Raw genomic sequence first — 16,283 nt, 5'->3', positions numbered from 1 at the left:
ATCACTATAGATTCCATAGACATTAAAAGGATAATCAAGGGACTTCCCTGGTGGTGCAGTAGTTAAGAATCTGCCTCCCAATGCAGGGGACATGGGTTCAAGCCCTGGTCAGAGAAGATCCCACATGCTGTGGAGCAACTAAGCCCATGCGCCACAACTACTGAGCCTGCGCTCTAGAGCCCGCGAGCCACAACTACTGAAGCTTGCATGTCTACAGCCCATGCTTCACAACAAGAGAAGCCACCGCAATGAGAAGCCCGCGCACCACAACCAAGAGTAGTCCCCGCTCACTACAACTAGAGAAAGCCCGTGCGCAGCAACAAAGACCCAACACGGCCAAAAATAAATCGGTAAATAAATTAATTAATTTTTAAAGAAAGGTAATCAAGGAATACCACGAACAACTCTATACCCACAAATTTGATAACTGAGATGAAATGCACCAATTCCCTGAAAGATACACTCTGCCAAAACTTATGCAAGAAGAAACAGATCATCTGAATAGGCTTATAATCTCTAGTAAAGAATCTGGATCAATAATTAATGACCTTTCAAAACGGACACCACCAGGTCCAGGTGGGATTCATTGATGAATTCTACCAAATATTTAAGGAAGAAATTGTATCAATTCTCTACACTCTCTGTCAGAATACAGAAGCAGAGGGAATACTTCAACTCTTTCTATAAAGCCAGCATTACCCTAATACCAAAACTAGACGACATTACAAGAAAACGACAAATTTCCCTCATAAACACAGATGTAAAACCATCAACAAAATATTAACAAATCAAATCCAACAATGTGTAAAAAGAATTATACACCATGACCAAGTGAGATTTATCCCAGGTATGCAAGAAAGTGCCTTAATAGAACTCCAGTGCTTCCCAAAGACCATGTCTTACACCCTCTTAGAACTGGTCCTTAATCTTCACTTTGGCCTTTCTGCTTAGAAGACAACCTTATAAGGACTTCAGTCTTTTCTAGTTTGGACATTAATTGCTATTTATATTGTGGCATTTTGCTCTATATATCGTACAACACAATGGCTTTCTAATATTTTGTATCTCAAAATTTTATACTCTATCTCTAAATTTCAGATGTTTAAGCTCTTTTCTTATTAGTGAGCAGATCTGCCTGTTTGACAATAAAGTTTTCTACCAAAAAAAAAAAAAAACCTCACCTTAGAGCCTTGTAAAATTTCACAGGTAAAGAAAAGGTCCTAATAGCTTCCAGAAAGGAGAACAATGTTACCAATAAAAAAACAAGAATTAGATTCGCATTAGCCTTGTCTTTTGCTACACTGGACACTAGAAGACGGTAGAGCAAAGTTGTAAGGTTCTGAGGGAAAAGGATTTTGAATACAGCGTTCTAAATACAAATCATACATGAGGGCAAAATAAAGACAGTTTCAGACATGTAAGCTTTGTTCCCATGTGCCCTTTCAGAAAAACATTATTTGAAGATTTAACCCAGTAAAATGGAAAGAAAAATCCAAGGAAGTGAAAGACATGAGCAAGAGTGTAACCAACCGAGGAATTCAATGAAAAGCAAACTCAGCATAACAGCTGGGCAACAGGTCAAGACAATAATCAGTGAACACTGAAACAGGAAGATAGAGGGCTGTGAGGAAAAACAACCAAAATGCCTTGAAGAAGCAAGTGGAGGGACTTCCCTGGCAGTGCAGTGGTTAAGACTTCGCCTTCCGATACAGGGGGTGTGGGTTTGATCCCTGGTCAGGGAACTGGGATCCCACATGCCTCGCGGCCAAAAAACCAAAACATGAAACAGAAGCAATATTGTAGCAAATTCAATAAAGACTTTAAAAATGGTCCACATCAGGGGCTTCCCTGGTGGCGCAGTGTTTGAGAGTCCGCCTGCCGATGCAGGGGACGCGGGTTCGTGCCCCGGTCCGGGAGGATCCCACATGGCGCGGAGCGGCTAGGCCCGAGATCCGTGGCCGCTGAGCCTGCGTGTCCGGAGCCTGTGCTCTGCAACGGGAGAGGCCACAACAGTGAGAGGCCCGCGTACCGCAAAAAAAAAAAAAGGAGAAGAAGCAAGTGGATTCAATTCAACAAATCATATGAAGGAAAATCCTCATGACATGTTACAGAAGGTGGTATTCTCTCTCATCAGAAAAAAAAAGCAATTAGCACTCCAGAAAAAAAAAAAAACAAGAAGAGGCATAAGAAAGTCATCATTAAAATATGAAGCAAATTAAAATGCAGCATGATTAAGCCACTGAGGTAGTGTATAAAAAAGATCCATTTGACCTTGATGTTTGGGAAATTCTCCACCAAGAGATATAGATTTGGTTTCAAAGGATCATGTTCTATATTGACTAACATTTACATGATTATCATAATGTTATTTTTTTTAAGTATAAGAATCAATCCAGGGCTTCCCTGGTGGTACAGTAGTTGAGAATCTGTCTGCCAATGCGGGGGACACAGGTTCAATCCCTGGTCTGGAAAGATCCCACATGCCATGGAGCAACTAAGCCTGTGTGCCACAACTACTGAGCCTGTGCTCCAGAGCCCGTGAACCACAGCTACTGAGCCTGCGCGCCACAACTACTGAAGCCCGCGCGCCTAGAGCCCGTGCTCCACAATGAGAGAAGCCACCATAATGAGAAGCCCGTGCATCGCAACAAAGAGTAGCCCCCGCTAGCCGCAACTAGAGAAAGCCCGTGTGCAGCAACAAAGACCCAATGCAGCCAAAAATAAATAAATTAAATAAATTAATTTTAAAAAAAAAGAATCAATCCATAAAGATTGATATAATTAAGGCTACGCGTTAGCCTTAATTATAGTTAGAGCAACAAAACTAAAGGTTATAAAGCCTGATGATGCAAAAGTTATATGCTAGCTAACGGAAGTCAAATGTAAAATAATGCAGAAGTGATTTTCTTCCTCACTTACAGGAGGGAGTTAAAATGTGCTATCTAATGCTATTAGGGAAAGAAAAGGTCTAAATACATTATTCTAATGCACAGAAATAAAAATAATTTTATAAAGTTTAGAAAGAGAGTGATAGAAAGTGTGAGTCAGCAGAAGACCTCACCTTTCATTATCTTAACAGGAACAGCAGTATCAACCAACATGTACTAAGCACCTATGTGCCAGACACTCTTTTGAAGACTTTACATAAATCTTTTAATACAATGTTTAAATTATCCCATGAGATAAGTCCTATTATTATGCCATATGATAGACAGGGAAACTGAGGCAATGAATGGCTTGATAATTTGCCCAAGGTCACATAGGTTAGAAGCAGCAAACCTGGACTAGAACCCAAGCAGTCTGAGTTCGGTCTGTGTTTTAACTTAACCATCCATGCTGTACTGCCTGATGTGGAAAGGTCAGAAGGTACAGTGTAAAGCTGACAAAACAAGATATAACTGTGTAATGTGTAGTTAGCACTAACTAAGCAAATAATTAAAAACAAGCAGTTACATCCAAGAAACAACATTGAGAGTGACGACTGGGGAGGGAATTCATTTATGTACTTAATACCACTCTCTATTTTTTCAAGTGGTTTATACTTTTCATTAATTATTTTCTTAATAGACAGAAGGACAGGTGAACACATGGATGGGAAAAATAGCTATGTACCTGCAATACTGTGATTTGTAAGAAATATACATTTGGTCTTCATCCACAGTTCCTGGCTCACAGCTCCCAAAATCCTTGGCAGCGATAAGAGCAATGGGAGCATCTTTTGCTGTAATATTTGGTTTCGTGTCCTCAGTTCCTGAAAACACTTCAGAGTCATAAAGGGGAAATGGGTGCCTTGTTCTTCGTTACAAGCCCCTTTCCACCACAGCAGGGTGTATGTTACTTTGGTGGCTTTTGGAAAGCTCCTGAGGATGGGGGCTGGTTGGGTTGTCAGGAGAACCAACCATGATTAGAGGGTTGGAACCTTCAGTCCCATCCTGGACCTCCATCCCTGGAGGCTGAATCAATAACACCTATGGAATAAAGCCTCCATAAAAACCCAAAAGGATGGGGTTTGGAGAGCTTCCGGGTTGGTGAACACATGGAGATTCAAGGAGAATGGTGCACTCAGAGCATGGAAGCTCTATGTCCTTCCCATATACCTTGCCCTATGCATCTCCTCCTCCTGGCTGTTCCTGAGTTATAATTGGTTATAATAAACCAGTAATCTTGTAAGTAAAATGTTTCTCTGATTTCTGTGAGCTGCTCTAGCAAATCAACTGAAGCCAAGGCAGAGACCATTGGAACTTCTGATCTACAGTCAGTCAGAAGCACAGGTGACAACCTGGACTTGTGACTGGCATCTGAAGCTGGGCTTGGGGGAGAGTCTTATAGGACTGAGCCCTGAACCTGTGGGATTTGATGCCATCTCCAGATAGACAGTGTTGTTACCAAACCAAACTTGGGTCCACTCGCCTGCCCACAGTAAAGCCAATCTACTGACACCAGGTTGTGGGGAAGTAAAGTGCAGCGTTTATCGTAAAGCGCCCAACTAGGAGTCCAGGGCAGCTAGTGCTCAGAAACACCCCAACTCCCGAATGGGTTTCAGGAAAGCATTTTTAAAGGAAAGGTGAGGGAGGGGAGTCACAGAGTATATGATCAGCTCGTGCACAATTCTCTGACTGGCTGATGGTGTGGTAGCAAGGTGGTGTCACAGGGGTTAACGTTACCAATCTTCAGGTTCCAGATGGTCTGGGGGCTATGTGCTCATGATCATCAAACAGTTAACTTCTTCCATCTGGTGGGGGTTTTAGCATCTGTAAAACAACTCAGGAATGTGGATCAGATACTGTTATCTATGTATTCCAGGGAGGAACTATGGACTGCCATGTGGCTGATTTATTGTTTCAATTGTTACCAGTTCTCCTGGCCCAACTGCTATTTTTGTCACTATATTGTCCTTTCAATCATTAATTCTTGGGCCAGGCTTTTGTGACTCTCGGGAGGCCTGAGAAACTACAGCTTTTCTACAAAGGAGAGGCAGGCAGAGGACCTGGGGGAGGGGGTCTGTCCAGGAAGGGCCCATAGGGTCCTGCTCAGTTACAGTGTCAGAATTGATTTGAACTGTAGGTCACCCTGCTGGTGTCCAAGAATTGCCTGGTGGTATGGAAAAATCTCCCCTACCCACATTGGAAATTGGGTGTAGGACCTTTTTAGTACCTAACCCAGGGAACTGCATCTGACATTATGCAATAAGTTAAATTGCAAGGGAAAACAACAACAGCAAAGCAAAACTGAAAATCACTCTCCTCAATAGCTAGTATTACCTGTTATAAACCACTTAAACAAGGCCTCAGGCTCCCCATGACCGCCTGGAGGTGTGGGATAGGGAGGGTGGGAGGGAGGGAGACGCAAGAGGGAAGAGATATGGGAACATATGTATATGTATAACTGATTCACTTTGTTATGAAGCAGAAACTAACACACCATTGAAAAGCAATTATACTCCAATAAAGATGTAAAAAAAAAAAAAATCCTATACGAGGTAAACGTAATGCCAAATAAGGTAAAAATAATCCCAAAATACAAAAGGATTTTTAATGATCTTCTTAGATTCTGTATTTTTTTCCCTTTCATTTTACACTTGTATCCAGACACTCTCAACTGGAAGAATTTCATTGGGCTCCTTCATTTTAAAGGAACACACAGTATTATTTGTTCATTAAAAAGGGTAATAATGGGGCTTCCCTGGTGGCGCAGTGGTTGAGAGTCCACCTGCCGATGCAGGGGACACGGGTTCGTGCCCCAGTCCGGGAAGATCCCACATGCCGCGGAGCGGCTGGGCCCATGAGCCATGGCCGCTGAGCCTGCGCGTCCGGAGCCTGTGCTCCGCAACGGGAGAGGCCACAACAGTGAGAGGCCCGCGTACAGCAAAAAAAAAAAAAAAGGGTAATAATGACTTTGAAAATTTTTCCCTGGCAGAGTTGACATCAGCGCCATGACATGGCATAAGACATTCCTCCTTTTTTGTCCTCCTTTTTAACAACAAATTAGGCACCCATCCAAAAGACAAAAGTGCCTCTGTGGGAATTGAGGGATCCAGTACCACATGCCAAGGGACCTAGGAGGAGTCTCGACCACATGTGTATCTGGTAACAGGCAGATAAACCTCAGTGAAGACAGCATAGCCAGTGAACTTGTCCCAATCCCTCTTGGCCATAGTCAGGGAAAACCTGGAGAGTGCTGACCCAGGCAGATACCAACAGATGAGAAAGAATTTGTAGAAATCCAGTCTTCCCAAGGGGAAATCCCAGAAAGAAAAAAAATACAAGTTTGGATGTGACTAAGAGGGTACGAGGAACTTTGCCAGCACTGCCCCTCCCCACACATAACAAGCCCAGGGCTGAACAACCCAGGAGCGCTCTCTTCCAAGAGGGAAAAGGAGAGTGGCAAGTTAGTGCCCAGCTACCCCCACTATGAGAGAAACCCACTTAACTCAGCAGCACCCCAAGTACTGAGGTGGGATCTCCATGACTGGAGGGAGGGAAGGGATCAGGAAAGAGGCAGATAAGAATACCAAAGGGCACTGAAGGGATGCAGTTCCTGCTAACTGTGCTCAGGACTTTAGCAGGGAGTCCGACCACGAGCCCATGGGAGACCCTCACCCGACAATCTTTCCACAGAGCCCACGGGCACTCCCAATGCCCTGAGTGCTAAACCCACACCTCCCCACACTCTGGAACCAGCAGCTCCTGTGCATGCTCCCAAATGAGGCAGTAAGTGAGACTCTGCTAAACAGGACACTATCAGTCTCTGTGGACAAGGGAGAAATACAAACTTAAGCCATAGTGCCTCCTTCTGGAAAACAAAAGCTTAACAGCAGCTAGCCTGGTGGATTGTAAGAAAAGGTTAAGAACTGCGCCACAAGAAGAAGCAAGACATGAGAAGCAAGTGTACCCGTACAAGGGCAGAAAAAACCACAGATAAAACAGGACTAGAGAACATTTTATCCCATCCAAAGGCAACTAGTAAGACGGGAGGAGGTATCTGCTATTTCAAGTGTGAAAGCAGCAATGCAAATGTACAAGGAACTATAAAGAATCAAGGAAACATGTCATCACCAAAAGACAACAATAATCCTCCAATAACCAAGCTCAAAGGCACAGAATTAACAACCTAGAAGATAAAGAATTCAAAATAGCTGTTTGAGGAAACTCAATGAGCTACAATGAAACAGAGACAAACAAGTCAAAATATACATGAACAAAATCAGAAACTTACCAAGAGATAGAAATCATAAAGAAGCAGCAAATGGAAATTTTGGAGCTGAAAAATTCCATGAATAAAATGAAAAAAATGCAATAGAGAGCATCTATAGCAAAGGAGATCAAATGGAAGACTGAATAAGGGAGCTAGAGGACAGGAACTTTGAAATAAACCAATCAGAAGAGAACGCAGGAAAAAAAGAATGAAAAAGAGCATAGAAAGCTTACATGATCTATGCGATGCCACCAAATGTACAAATATTAGAATAATCAGGGTTTGAGAGAGAGGAGAGAGGGAAAAGGGGGCAGAGTTTATTTCAAGAAATAATAGCTGAGAACTTCCCAAACCTAGGGATATACTTGGACAACCAAGTTCAAGAAGCTAAGAGATCACCCTATTATCTCTATGCAAAAAGACCTTCTCCAAGACACATTATAATGAAACTGTCAAAAAACAAGCGTAAAGAGAGAATCCTAAAGGCAGCCAAAGGAAAAATTATTGTAATCTACAAAAGAATGCCCATTCAGCTCTCAGTGGATTTCTAAGCAGAAAACCTACAGGCCAGGAGAGAGTGGATGACATATCCAAAGTGTTGAAAGAAAAAAATTGCCAATCAAGAATAACCAGAAAAGTTATCCTTCAGATGTGAAGGAAAAATAAAGACTTTCCTTGACAGACAAAAGCTGAGGGAGTTCATCACCACTAGACCTGCCTTGCAAGAAATGCTGAAAGGAGTTCTTCAAGCTGAAATGAAAAGATGCTAGTGATATGAAAACATACAAAAGTATACAACACACTGGTGAAGATAAATATACAGATTTAGAAAACTCTAATTCTGTAATAGGATGGTGTGTTAACCACTTAACTGTAGTATAAAGGTTAAAGAAAATAACTACAGCTACTATAACTTGTTAACAAATACACAGTACAAAAAGAGGTAAACTGTGACATCAAAAATATAAAAGGGAGGGAATAAAAAGGTGGAGCTTTGTGTGCAATTGAAGTTATGCTGTTATCAGCCTAAAATGGTCTGCTTTATCTATGAAATGTTTTATGTAACCACGAAACAAAAACATAAAGAAAATTCACAAAAGCGAAAGAAATGAAAACAGAGCATACCACCATGGAAAATCACTAATTTACAAAAAAAGGAAGGCACAAACAGAGGGGAAAAGAAACAATGAAAATGCAAAACAAATAGAAAGCAATTAATAAGCTAGCATTAATAAGTCCTAATGTATCAATAAATACTCAAAATGTAAGTGGACTGAATTCACCAAAAGGCACAGAGTGGCTGAATGAATAAAAAAATAAGACCCAACTACATGCAGCCTAGATTCACTTTAGATTTCATGACACAAAAAGACTCAACATGAAGGGATGGAAAAAGACATTACATGCAAATAGAAACCAAAAGAAAGGGGGTTATCTATACTTATATGAGACAAAATAGGCTTTAAACCAAAACCAGTAACAAGAGATAAAGATCATTATATGATGATAAATGGTCAATACATCAAGAAAATATAACAATCATAAATCTATACCTACCCAATGTCAAAACACCTAAATCTATTACACAAATACCAACAAAACTGAAGGGAAAAATACACATGAATATAGTAATAGTAGGGGGTTTCAATACCCCAGTTTCAGCAATGGATGGATCCCCCAGACAGATAATCAATAAAGAAGCATTGGACTGGAAACATATATTAGATCAAATGAACCTAAGAGACGTTTATAGAACATTCAATCACAGCAGTAGAATACACATTCTTCTCAAGTGCACATGGAACATGCCCCACTTTAGATCACATGATAGGCCACAAAGCAAGTCTTAGCAAATTTAAGAAGAATGAAATCATACCAACTATCCTTTTTGACCACAGTGGTATGAAACTAGACATCAACAACAAGAGGAAAGCTGGAAAATCTACAAATATGTAGAAATTAAACAACGTACTCCTGAACAACCAATAGATCAAAGAATAAGTTGAAAAAGAATATTTTTAAATATCTCAAAATGAAGCTGGAAATAACATACTAAAACCTATGGAAAACCTACCACAAAAGCAGTTCTGAGAGGGATGTTCATAGCAACAAATGTATATATTAAGAAAACAGATCTATCTCATGCAACCTAACTTTACACCTCAGGGAAGTAGAATGGCCAAGTGGGATTTATCCCTGGGATGAAAGTATGATTCAGCATACACAAAACAATAAATGTGATACACCATATTAATAGAATGAAAATGTATTTGATAAAATACAACATCCTTTCGTGATAAAAACATCGCAACAAACTGGGTATAGAAGGTAAATTTAATAAAGGCTATTTACAACAAACCCACAGCTAATATCACACTCAATGGTGAAAGATTAAAAGCTTTTATTCTAAAATCAAGAACAAGACAAGGATGTCCACAGTCACCACTCTGATTCAACATAGTACTATAAGTGTCAGCTAGAGTAATTAGGCAAGACAAAGAAATAAAAGGCATCCAAATCAGAAATGAAGAAGTAAAATTGTCATTATTTGAAGATGATATCATCTCATACAGTTGACTCCTGAATAATGCAGAGGTTAGGGGCACTTACCCTCCACACAGTAGAAAATCTGCATATAACTTATAGTCAGCCCTCCTTATACACAATGTCTCCATATCTGCAGTTCCACATCCATAGATTCAACCAACTGTGGATTATGTAGTACTGTCGTATTTACTACTGAAAAAAATCCATGTATAAGTGAACCCATACAGTTTAAACCCATCTTGTTCAAGGGTCACCTGTATTTAGAAAATCCTAAAGACGCAATCAAAAACCTGCTGGAACTAATCAACAAATTCAGTAAAGCTGCAGGATATAAAATCAACATACAGAAATAAATTGCACTTCTATACACTAACAACAAAACATCTGGAAAAAAATAAAGAAAACTATCCCATTCACAGTAGCATCAAAAACAGTAAAATAATTAGGAATAAATTTAACCAAGGAAGTGAAAGATCTATACAATGAAAACTTTGATGAAAGAAACTGAAGTAGACATAAACAAATGGAAAGAGAGCCCATGTTCATAGATTGGAAGAATTAATATTGTTAAAACACCTATACTAACAGAGTCATCTATAGATCCAGTGAAAACCCTATCAAAATTCCAATGGCATTTTCCACAGTAATAGAAAAAACAATCCTAAAATTTATGTGGAACAACAAAAGATCCCAAATAGCCAAAGCAATCCTGAGAAAAAAGAACAAATCTAAAGGTATCACACGTCCTGATTTCAAACTGCACTACAAAGCTATAGTAATCAAAACAGTATGGTACTGGCATAAATACAGACATATAGACCAATGGAATACAATCAAGAGTTTAGAAATAAACCTCCACATAAACAGTCAACTAATATTTGATAAGGGAGCAAACAAATACTCAATGATGAAAGCATAGTCTCTTCAAAAATGGTGCTGGGAAGACTGGTTAACCACAAATAAACAAATGAAATTGAACCCCTATCTTACACAACTCACAAAAATGAACTCAAAATGGATTAAAAACAAACATAAGATCTGATACTGTAAAATACTAGAAGAAGAAGTGTCTTGGCATCGGTCTTGGCAATGATTTTTTTAGATATGACACCAAAAGCACAAGCAACAAAAGCAAAAATCAACAAGGGGTATTATATCAAACTAGAAAGCTTCTGCACTGCAATAGATAGCTCCAATAAAATGAAAAGATAACCTATGGAATGGGAGAAATATTTGCAACCTATATATCAGATAAAGGGTGACTGTCTAAAATATATAGAGAACTCATACAACTCAATAAGAATAACAACAAAATCCAATTTTAAAAATGGGCAGAGGGTGACTTCCCTGGTGGCACAGTGGTTAAGAATCCGCCTGCCAATGCAGGGGACACAGGTTCAAGCCCTGGTCCGGGAAGATTCCACATGCCGTGGAGCAACTAAGCCCATGCACCACAACTACTGAGCCTGCGCTCTAGAGCCCACGAGCCACAACTACTGAGCCCACGTGTCTAGAGCCCGTGCTCCGCAACAAGAGAAGCCACCACAATGAGAAGCCCATGCACTGCAACAAAGAGTAGCCCCCACTTGCCACAACTAGAGAAAACCTGTGCACAGCAACAAAAACCCAACACAGCCAAAAATACATAAATAAATAAACGGGCAGAGGAACTAAATAGACATTTTTTCCAAAGAAGACATCCAAATGGTGAACAGGTACATGAAAAGATGATCAACATCACTAATCATCAGGGAAATGCAAATCAATACCATGATAAGATATCACATCACACCTATTAGAATGGCTACCATAAGGAAGATAAAGAAGATAGGGAGAGAAGGGAACCCTTATACACTGTTGTTGGGAATGTAAATTAGTTCAGCTGCTACAGAAAACAGCATGAAGGTTCCTCAAAAAATTAAAAATTGAACTATCATATGATCCAGCAATCCCATTTCTGGGTGTATATCCTAAGGAAATGAAAAAAGGTATAAAAAAAGATATCTGCACACCCATGTTCACTGTAGCATTATTCACAATAGCCAAGATATGGAAAGAACATAAGTCCACTGATGGATGAATAAAGAAAATGCAGTGTGTGTGTATATATATCTATATACACACACACACACAATGGAATATTATGCTAAGTGAGATGAGTCAGACAGAGAAAGACAAATACCCCATATCACTTATATGTGAAATCTAAACAAACTGAACTCCACAATTCCCTGGCAGTCCAGTGGTTAGGACTCCATGCTTTCACTGCCAAGGGCCCGGGTTCAATCCCTGGTTGGGGAACTAAGATCCCACAAGCCACATGGTGCGGCCAAAAAAAAAAAGGAATAAAGTGTTAAAAAAAAAAAAAGCTGAACTCGTGAAAACAAAGAATAAAATGATTATCAGGGGCTAGGGGATTGGGGAATTAGGGAGATATTGTTTAAGGGTACAAGCTTGCAACTAGTAGATAAATAAGTCCTAGAGATCAAACGCATAGCGTAGTGACTGTAGTCAACAATAGTGTATTATTGTATTAATATAAATATAATAAGTTTATGTAACAAACTTCAAAGTTGCTAACAAACAAGATCTTAATTGTTCTCACCATAAAAAGAAATGATAATTATGTGACATGATAGAAGTGCTAGCTAACACTATAGTGGTAATCATATTACAATATATAAATGTATCAAATCAACACATCATACACCTTAAACTTACACAACGTTATATGTAAATTATATCTCAATTTTTTAAAAACAGAAAAATTTCCCTTACCTACTGATTACGTTTTAGGAAATATTCCAGCCTCCCTCTCCTTTTTAGTTGTTGTGAGGCTATGACAAACCACTAAGGACCAAACCATGCACTGTGTGCTCACAGCATGCCTCCTTCTCCTTTCTTTTTCCTCTCTTCCTCTCCCATGGTCACTCTTGTTCCTTGGGTAGCCACCAGCTACCAACTCAAGGCCAGCAAACTGACCCATACAGCCCAATCCAAGAATCACCAGATGCTTGGTGCTAAGTCACCTGAATTTTACTTAAAAATGAAAAAGAATGCAAAAATGTCAATTTACTTAATTTTCCCAAATGATAACCCTATTCTAGGCCAGTAACAAGGGCAGCTTCAAGGTCTGCCATCTTTTTAGATTCAGAGCCAAGAGGAAACACTAATGGTCACTCCTGGAGCCACTGTAAGGTGTGGACTGGAATGAACACTATGCTTGCCTGTTCCACAGGCCTGTTTTACTCCTGTCTACTGAAACACAACACTGCTGTTTACTGACCTGTCAGCTCAGGGGCGGGCCTGACTGATCAAAGAATAATCCCAAGTGACTGATTCAGGAATGGGCCTGTGACCCAATTCTGTTCTATGAAAAGCTGCTGCATGTTTCTGATGGATTCATGCACCCGAATCCAGACACCACCAGTACTCTGGGAACAGCTCTCTGAATTTTACTTGCCAATGAAAAAAATGCAAGTAACTCTTGAGAATATTTTTGGGGAAAAAATTGTATCTCAAGCTGGACATGTACAAGAAAGCAACCACCTGTTGCTGTGGCAGCAACCTAAAATCCAACCATGAAAGAGGATGCCATAGACAAAGCTAATGCACAGAGGGCACAGCTGAGAGAGACTTACAGAGAAATGGAGCCTGAACTATGCTCAACGTAGCAAAATGAATTATGCCCAACTATACCTCCTGACTTCTACTCTAAATGAATATTATTCCTTAATATTAAAGCCAGATTGAATCAGCTTTATTTGCAGCCAAAAGCCCTAATACACTGGTATTGTTTTCATAATCAGAAAACATATATATTTAAAATATCAATGAATAAGGAAAAAACAAATAAATACAGGCCATGCTCAATGAGAGGTTAACAGAGAACTAACAGAGAATTCTCCCTACAAACTTTTGCTAGATGTTGATATACATCTCCTTCTCATATGTGATATTTTTTCTCCCATGGTTCCTACCTGCATCATTCTAATCTCCACTTCCATCAACATATCACCGCCACCTTCTTGCCACTCTCTTATAAAGACCCATGTGATTATATTGGGCCCACCCAAATAATCCTGAATAATATCCTTATCTCAAGATTCTTAACTTAAACTTGTCTGCAAAGTCTCTTTTATCAGATAACATATTCACAGGTTCTGAGAATTCAAACACTGACATCTTTGTGGGCTTTATTCAGCCTACCGTATATACCAACATGATAATAAGTCCTTTACATTCGGAGACGTCTAGAAATTCAGAAATCTGTGAATTCACTATAGTAGTTGCTCTACTCACAATCACCTAACTAGAGAGGTTTTGCTAGTTTGTGGATCTTATTTGTTCCTCTATTTGTTTAACTGAATTTGGCCAAATCTTAGGAAATGTGGGGATTTTGGTGTGATACATCTGAGATGGAGCAGACGGGATGCCCCAGGATTTGTATTTTTTAAACATCCATGAATTATTTCAAATTTATTCAACTTTCATTCAATAAATCTTTATTAATGTTTCAGAAGCTGAAGAATTTAAAGTATCTAACCACATTTTATGTTGGAAAACTAAGTAAAAATGTAATAGTCGTGACAAAGGAAATATTCCTTTCTTAAATTTCAAAAAACTCCGCATATACAATATAAGGGAGACTAACGTGAGCATGAGATGAGGAAACAAAAACATGAAAGAGACCTGTTACCAATGGAAAGAATATTTGCTGCATTTAGTGTTGTTTGTTTGTTTTCTTTGTTTATCTTAACCAACTCTGAATTTGGCATATTTGAAAATGCTTTTTCTCCCCTTACCACCTGTGATGGTTAATTTTCTTATGTGATATTTTTAATTAAAATTGAATCTGTGCTTTTTAGAAAATACTCAGATACTGTAATTGCAAGGAGAGTACAATCAGGATCAGAAGCCTAGGACAGACCAGGGATTAAGGGACGGGAGACGGCCAAGGTTCAGAGCCTTTCCCACTCCCCACTCCCCACCCCAAGCTTCTTTAACAATTATCATCATAGTAATAAATTGAACAGTTTAAAAGTCATAACAGTACTCTCAGCCTGGACAAGATAACCTCTTTAGACGAGGGGAAGTGTCTCACCACACTCCACTAAAAGATCTATTTATATTTTCAATATTAAAATTGTCCTACATCATTTATATTACTGGTACCTCCCTTCTCCATTATTGTTCAGTTTGTGTTCGTGCAGATAGCTACAGCTGTTAGCGGACATTCTCCAGAAGTTTCCAAGAACTACAGCAGGGCTATTAGGGGAATTCCTAAGAATAATTCCTAACATTTCTTCCTGAGTATAATGACAATAACGATGTGGGACTATGGCCTAACCTCTCAAGTCTCTCTTTCTCCTACCTCCTCGGCCATCCTAGACCTACACAACTATCCTCTCTTTTCTTACACCCAGGCTGTTGAACGTGGTAAAACAAAACACACACTCACAAAACCAACGCAAGTAAGCGCCATGCACACATATGATCTTGAAAGTTATTGCCCCTCTATCATCGTGCAGGGTCAGCTCCATCTTCCACCCCCATTCTTTCAATCCCCTATGTACCAACCTCCTGGGCTCCACCCTCCTTCCACCTTCCACCTCCTGTCTAAGCAAGAACTCCCTCAATGTCTTACCTTCCAGCAGCAAATGTATCTACATTGCCAACCATTATGACATTTTTCCCTCTTAGGTCAGAGGAAGGAGCATGGCTCCTCCTACATAATTAATAATAAAATGATAACAAGAACACTCACAATGTACCATGTCCCTCATTCTACATAGTTATTGCTCCATCTGTACTCTAGGTCCCATCCTCTCCTCCTCCCCTTGGTCCATTAATCCTTCTCTCCAGCTCCTCTATGAACTCTTTCCCCTCAAATGCAAGTCCCTCAGACTTCCACTTGCAGCCAAGATACAGAAACAGTGAGATCCACTCCTCCACCTGAAACAGTGGTTTTCCAGACACTGCACATCAGACAACAAAAGACATGATGCCTGAAAGATGGAAATACAGGAAGTGATCCCTATGACTGATTGCCCTTTGCTTACAGCCTTGAGAGCATCTCCAGGCTGCAGCAGCAAGAGGGGAACGCAGGTGGAGCCTGGAGAACCCCCTAAATTGAGGAGATGAGCTGAGAGTCTTAGAAGACCAAGCTGATTAGAATCCACAGGACAGTAACAGTAGGAGACAGCTGCACACAGAACTCAGGAGATCTACAGAGAGTCCTAATTAAGTATTCAGCAGAGTACTGAAGAGCACATGTGTGTAAGGAAACTCCTGGAGGCTGGGGAAAGAACCACACGAAACCATGAGAGAAAACAGTAACCTGAGCTCCCACAGGGCCAGGATGTTTGAGAGACACAAACATTCAGTTTACAGCAAAATCCAAAAACCAAAAAAATACTGTAATTAAGTTCGACCTATAACCTAAGAAGTACCACAAGCCAACAAAATTAAAAGTACAGCATCAGTTTAGATAAAAAATACTCCACAAATTTTGGTGATATGTGAGTTCATGAAGGGAATGG

General features: G+C 39.9%; 1 protein-coding gene across 2 annotated transcripts in view; it reads right to left on the bottom strand.

The window, feature by feature from the left end:
* NXPE3 (neurexophilin and PC-esterase domain family member 3) overlaps nt 1-16,283 on the bottom strand; it is a 53,512-nt gene that overhangs the window by 30,483 nt on the left and 6,746 nt on the right. Inside the window, exons 2-3 of one of the 2 annotated variants that reach the window (XM_060010587.1) lie at nt 4,665-4,751; nt 3,613-3,751 (exon numbers count right to left, since the gene is read on the bottom strand). The exons of the other annotated variant lie outside the window; for it this stretch is intronic. The gene's annotated coding sequence lies outside the window, so the exon portion shown is untranslated. The remainder of the gene's footprint in view (nt 1-3,612; nt 3,752-4,664; nt 4,752-16,283) is intronic. 2 annotated transcript variants of the gene reach the window in all.

The sequence above is a fragment of the Delphinus delphis genome, chromosome 4 (assembly GCF_949987515.2).
Source record: "Delphinus delphis chromosome 4, mDelDel1.2, whole genome shotgun sequence".
Taxonomy (NCBI): Eukaryota; Metazoa; Chordata; class Mammalia; order Artiodactyla; family Delphinidae; genus Delphinus; species Delphinus delphis.
The sequence above is the reverse complement of the archived record's forward strand: the minus strand, read 5'-3'. Positions and strand labels throughout refer to the sequence as shown.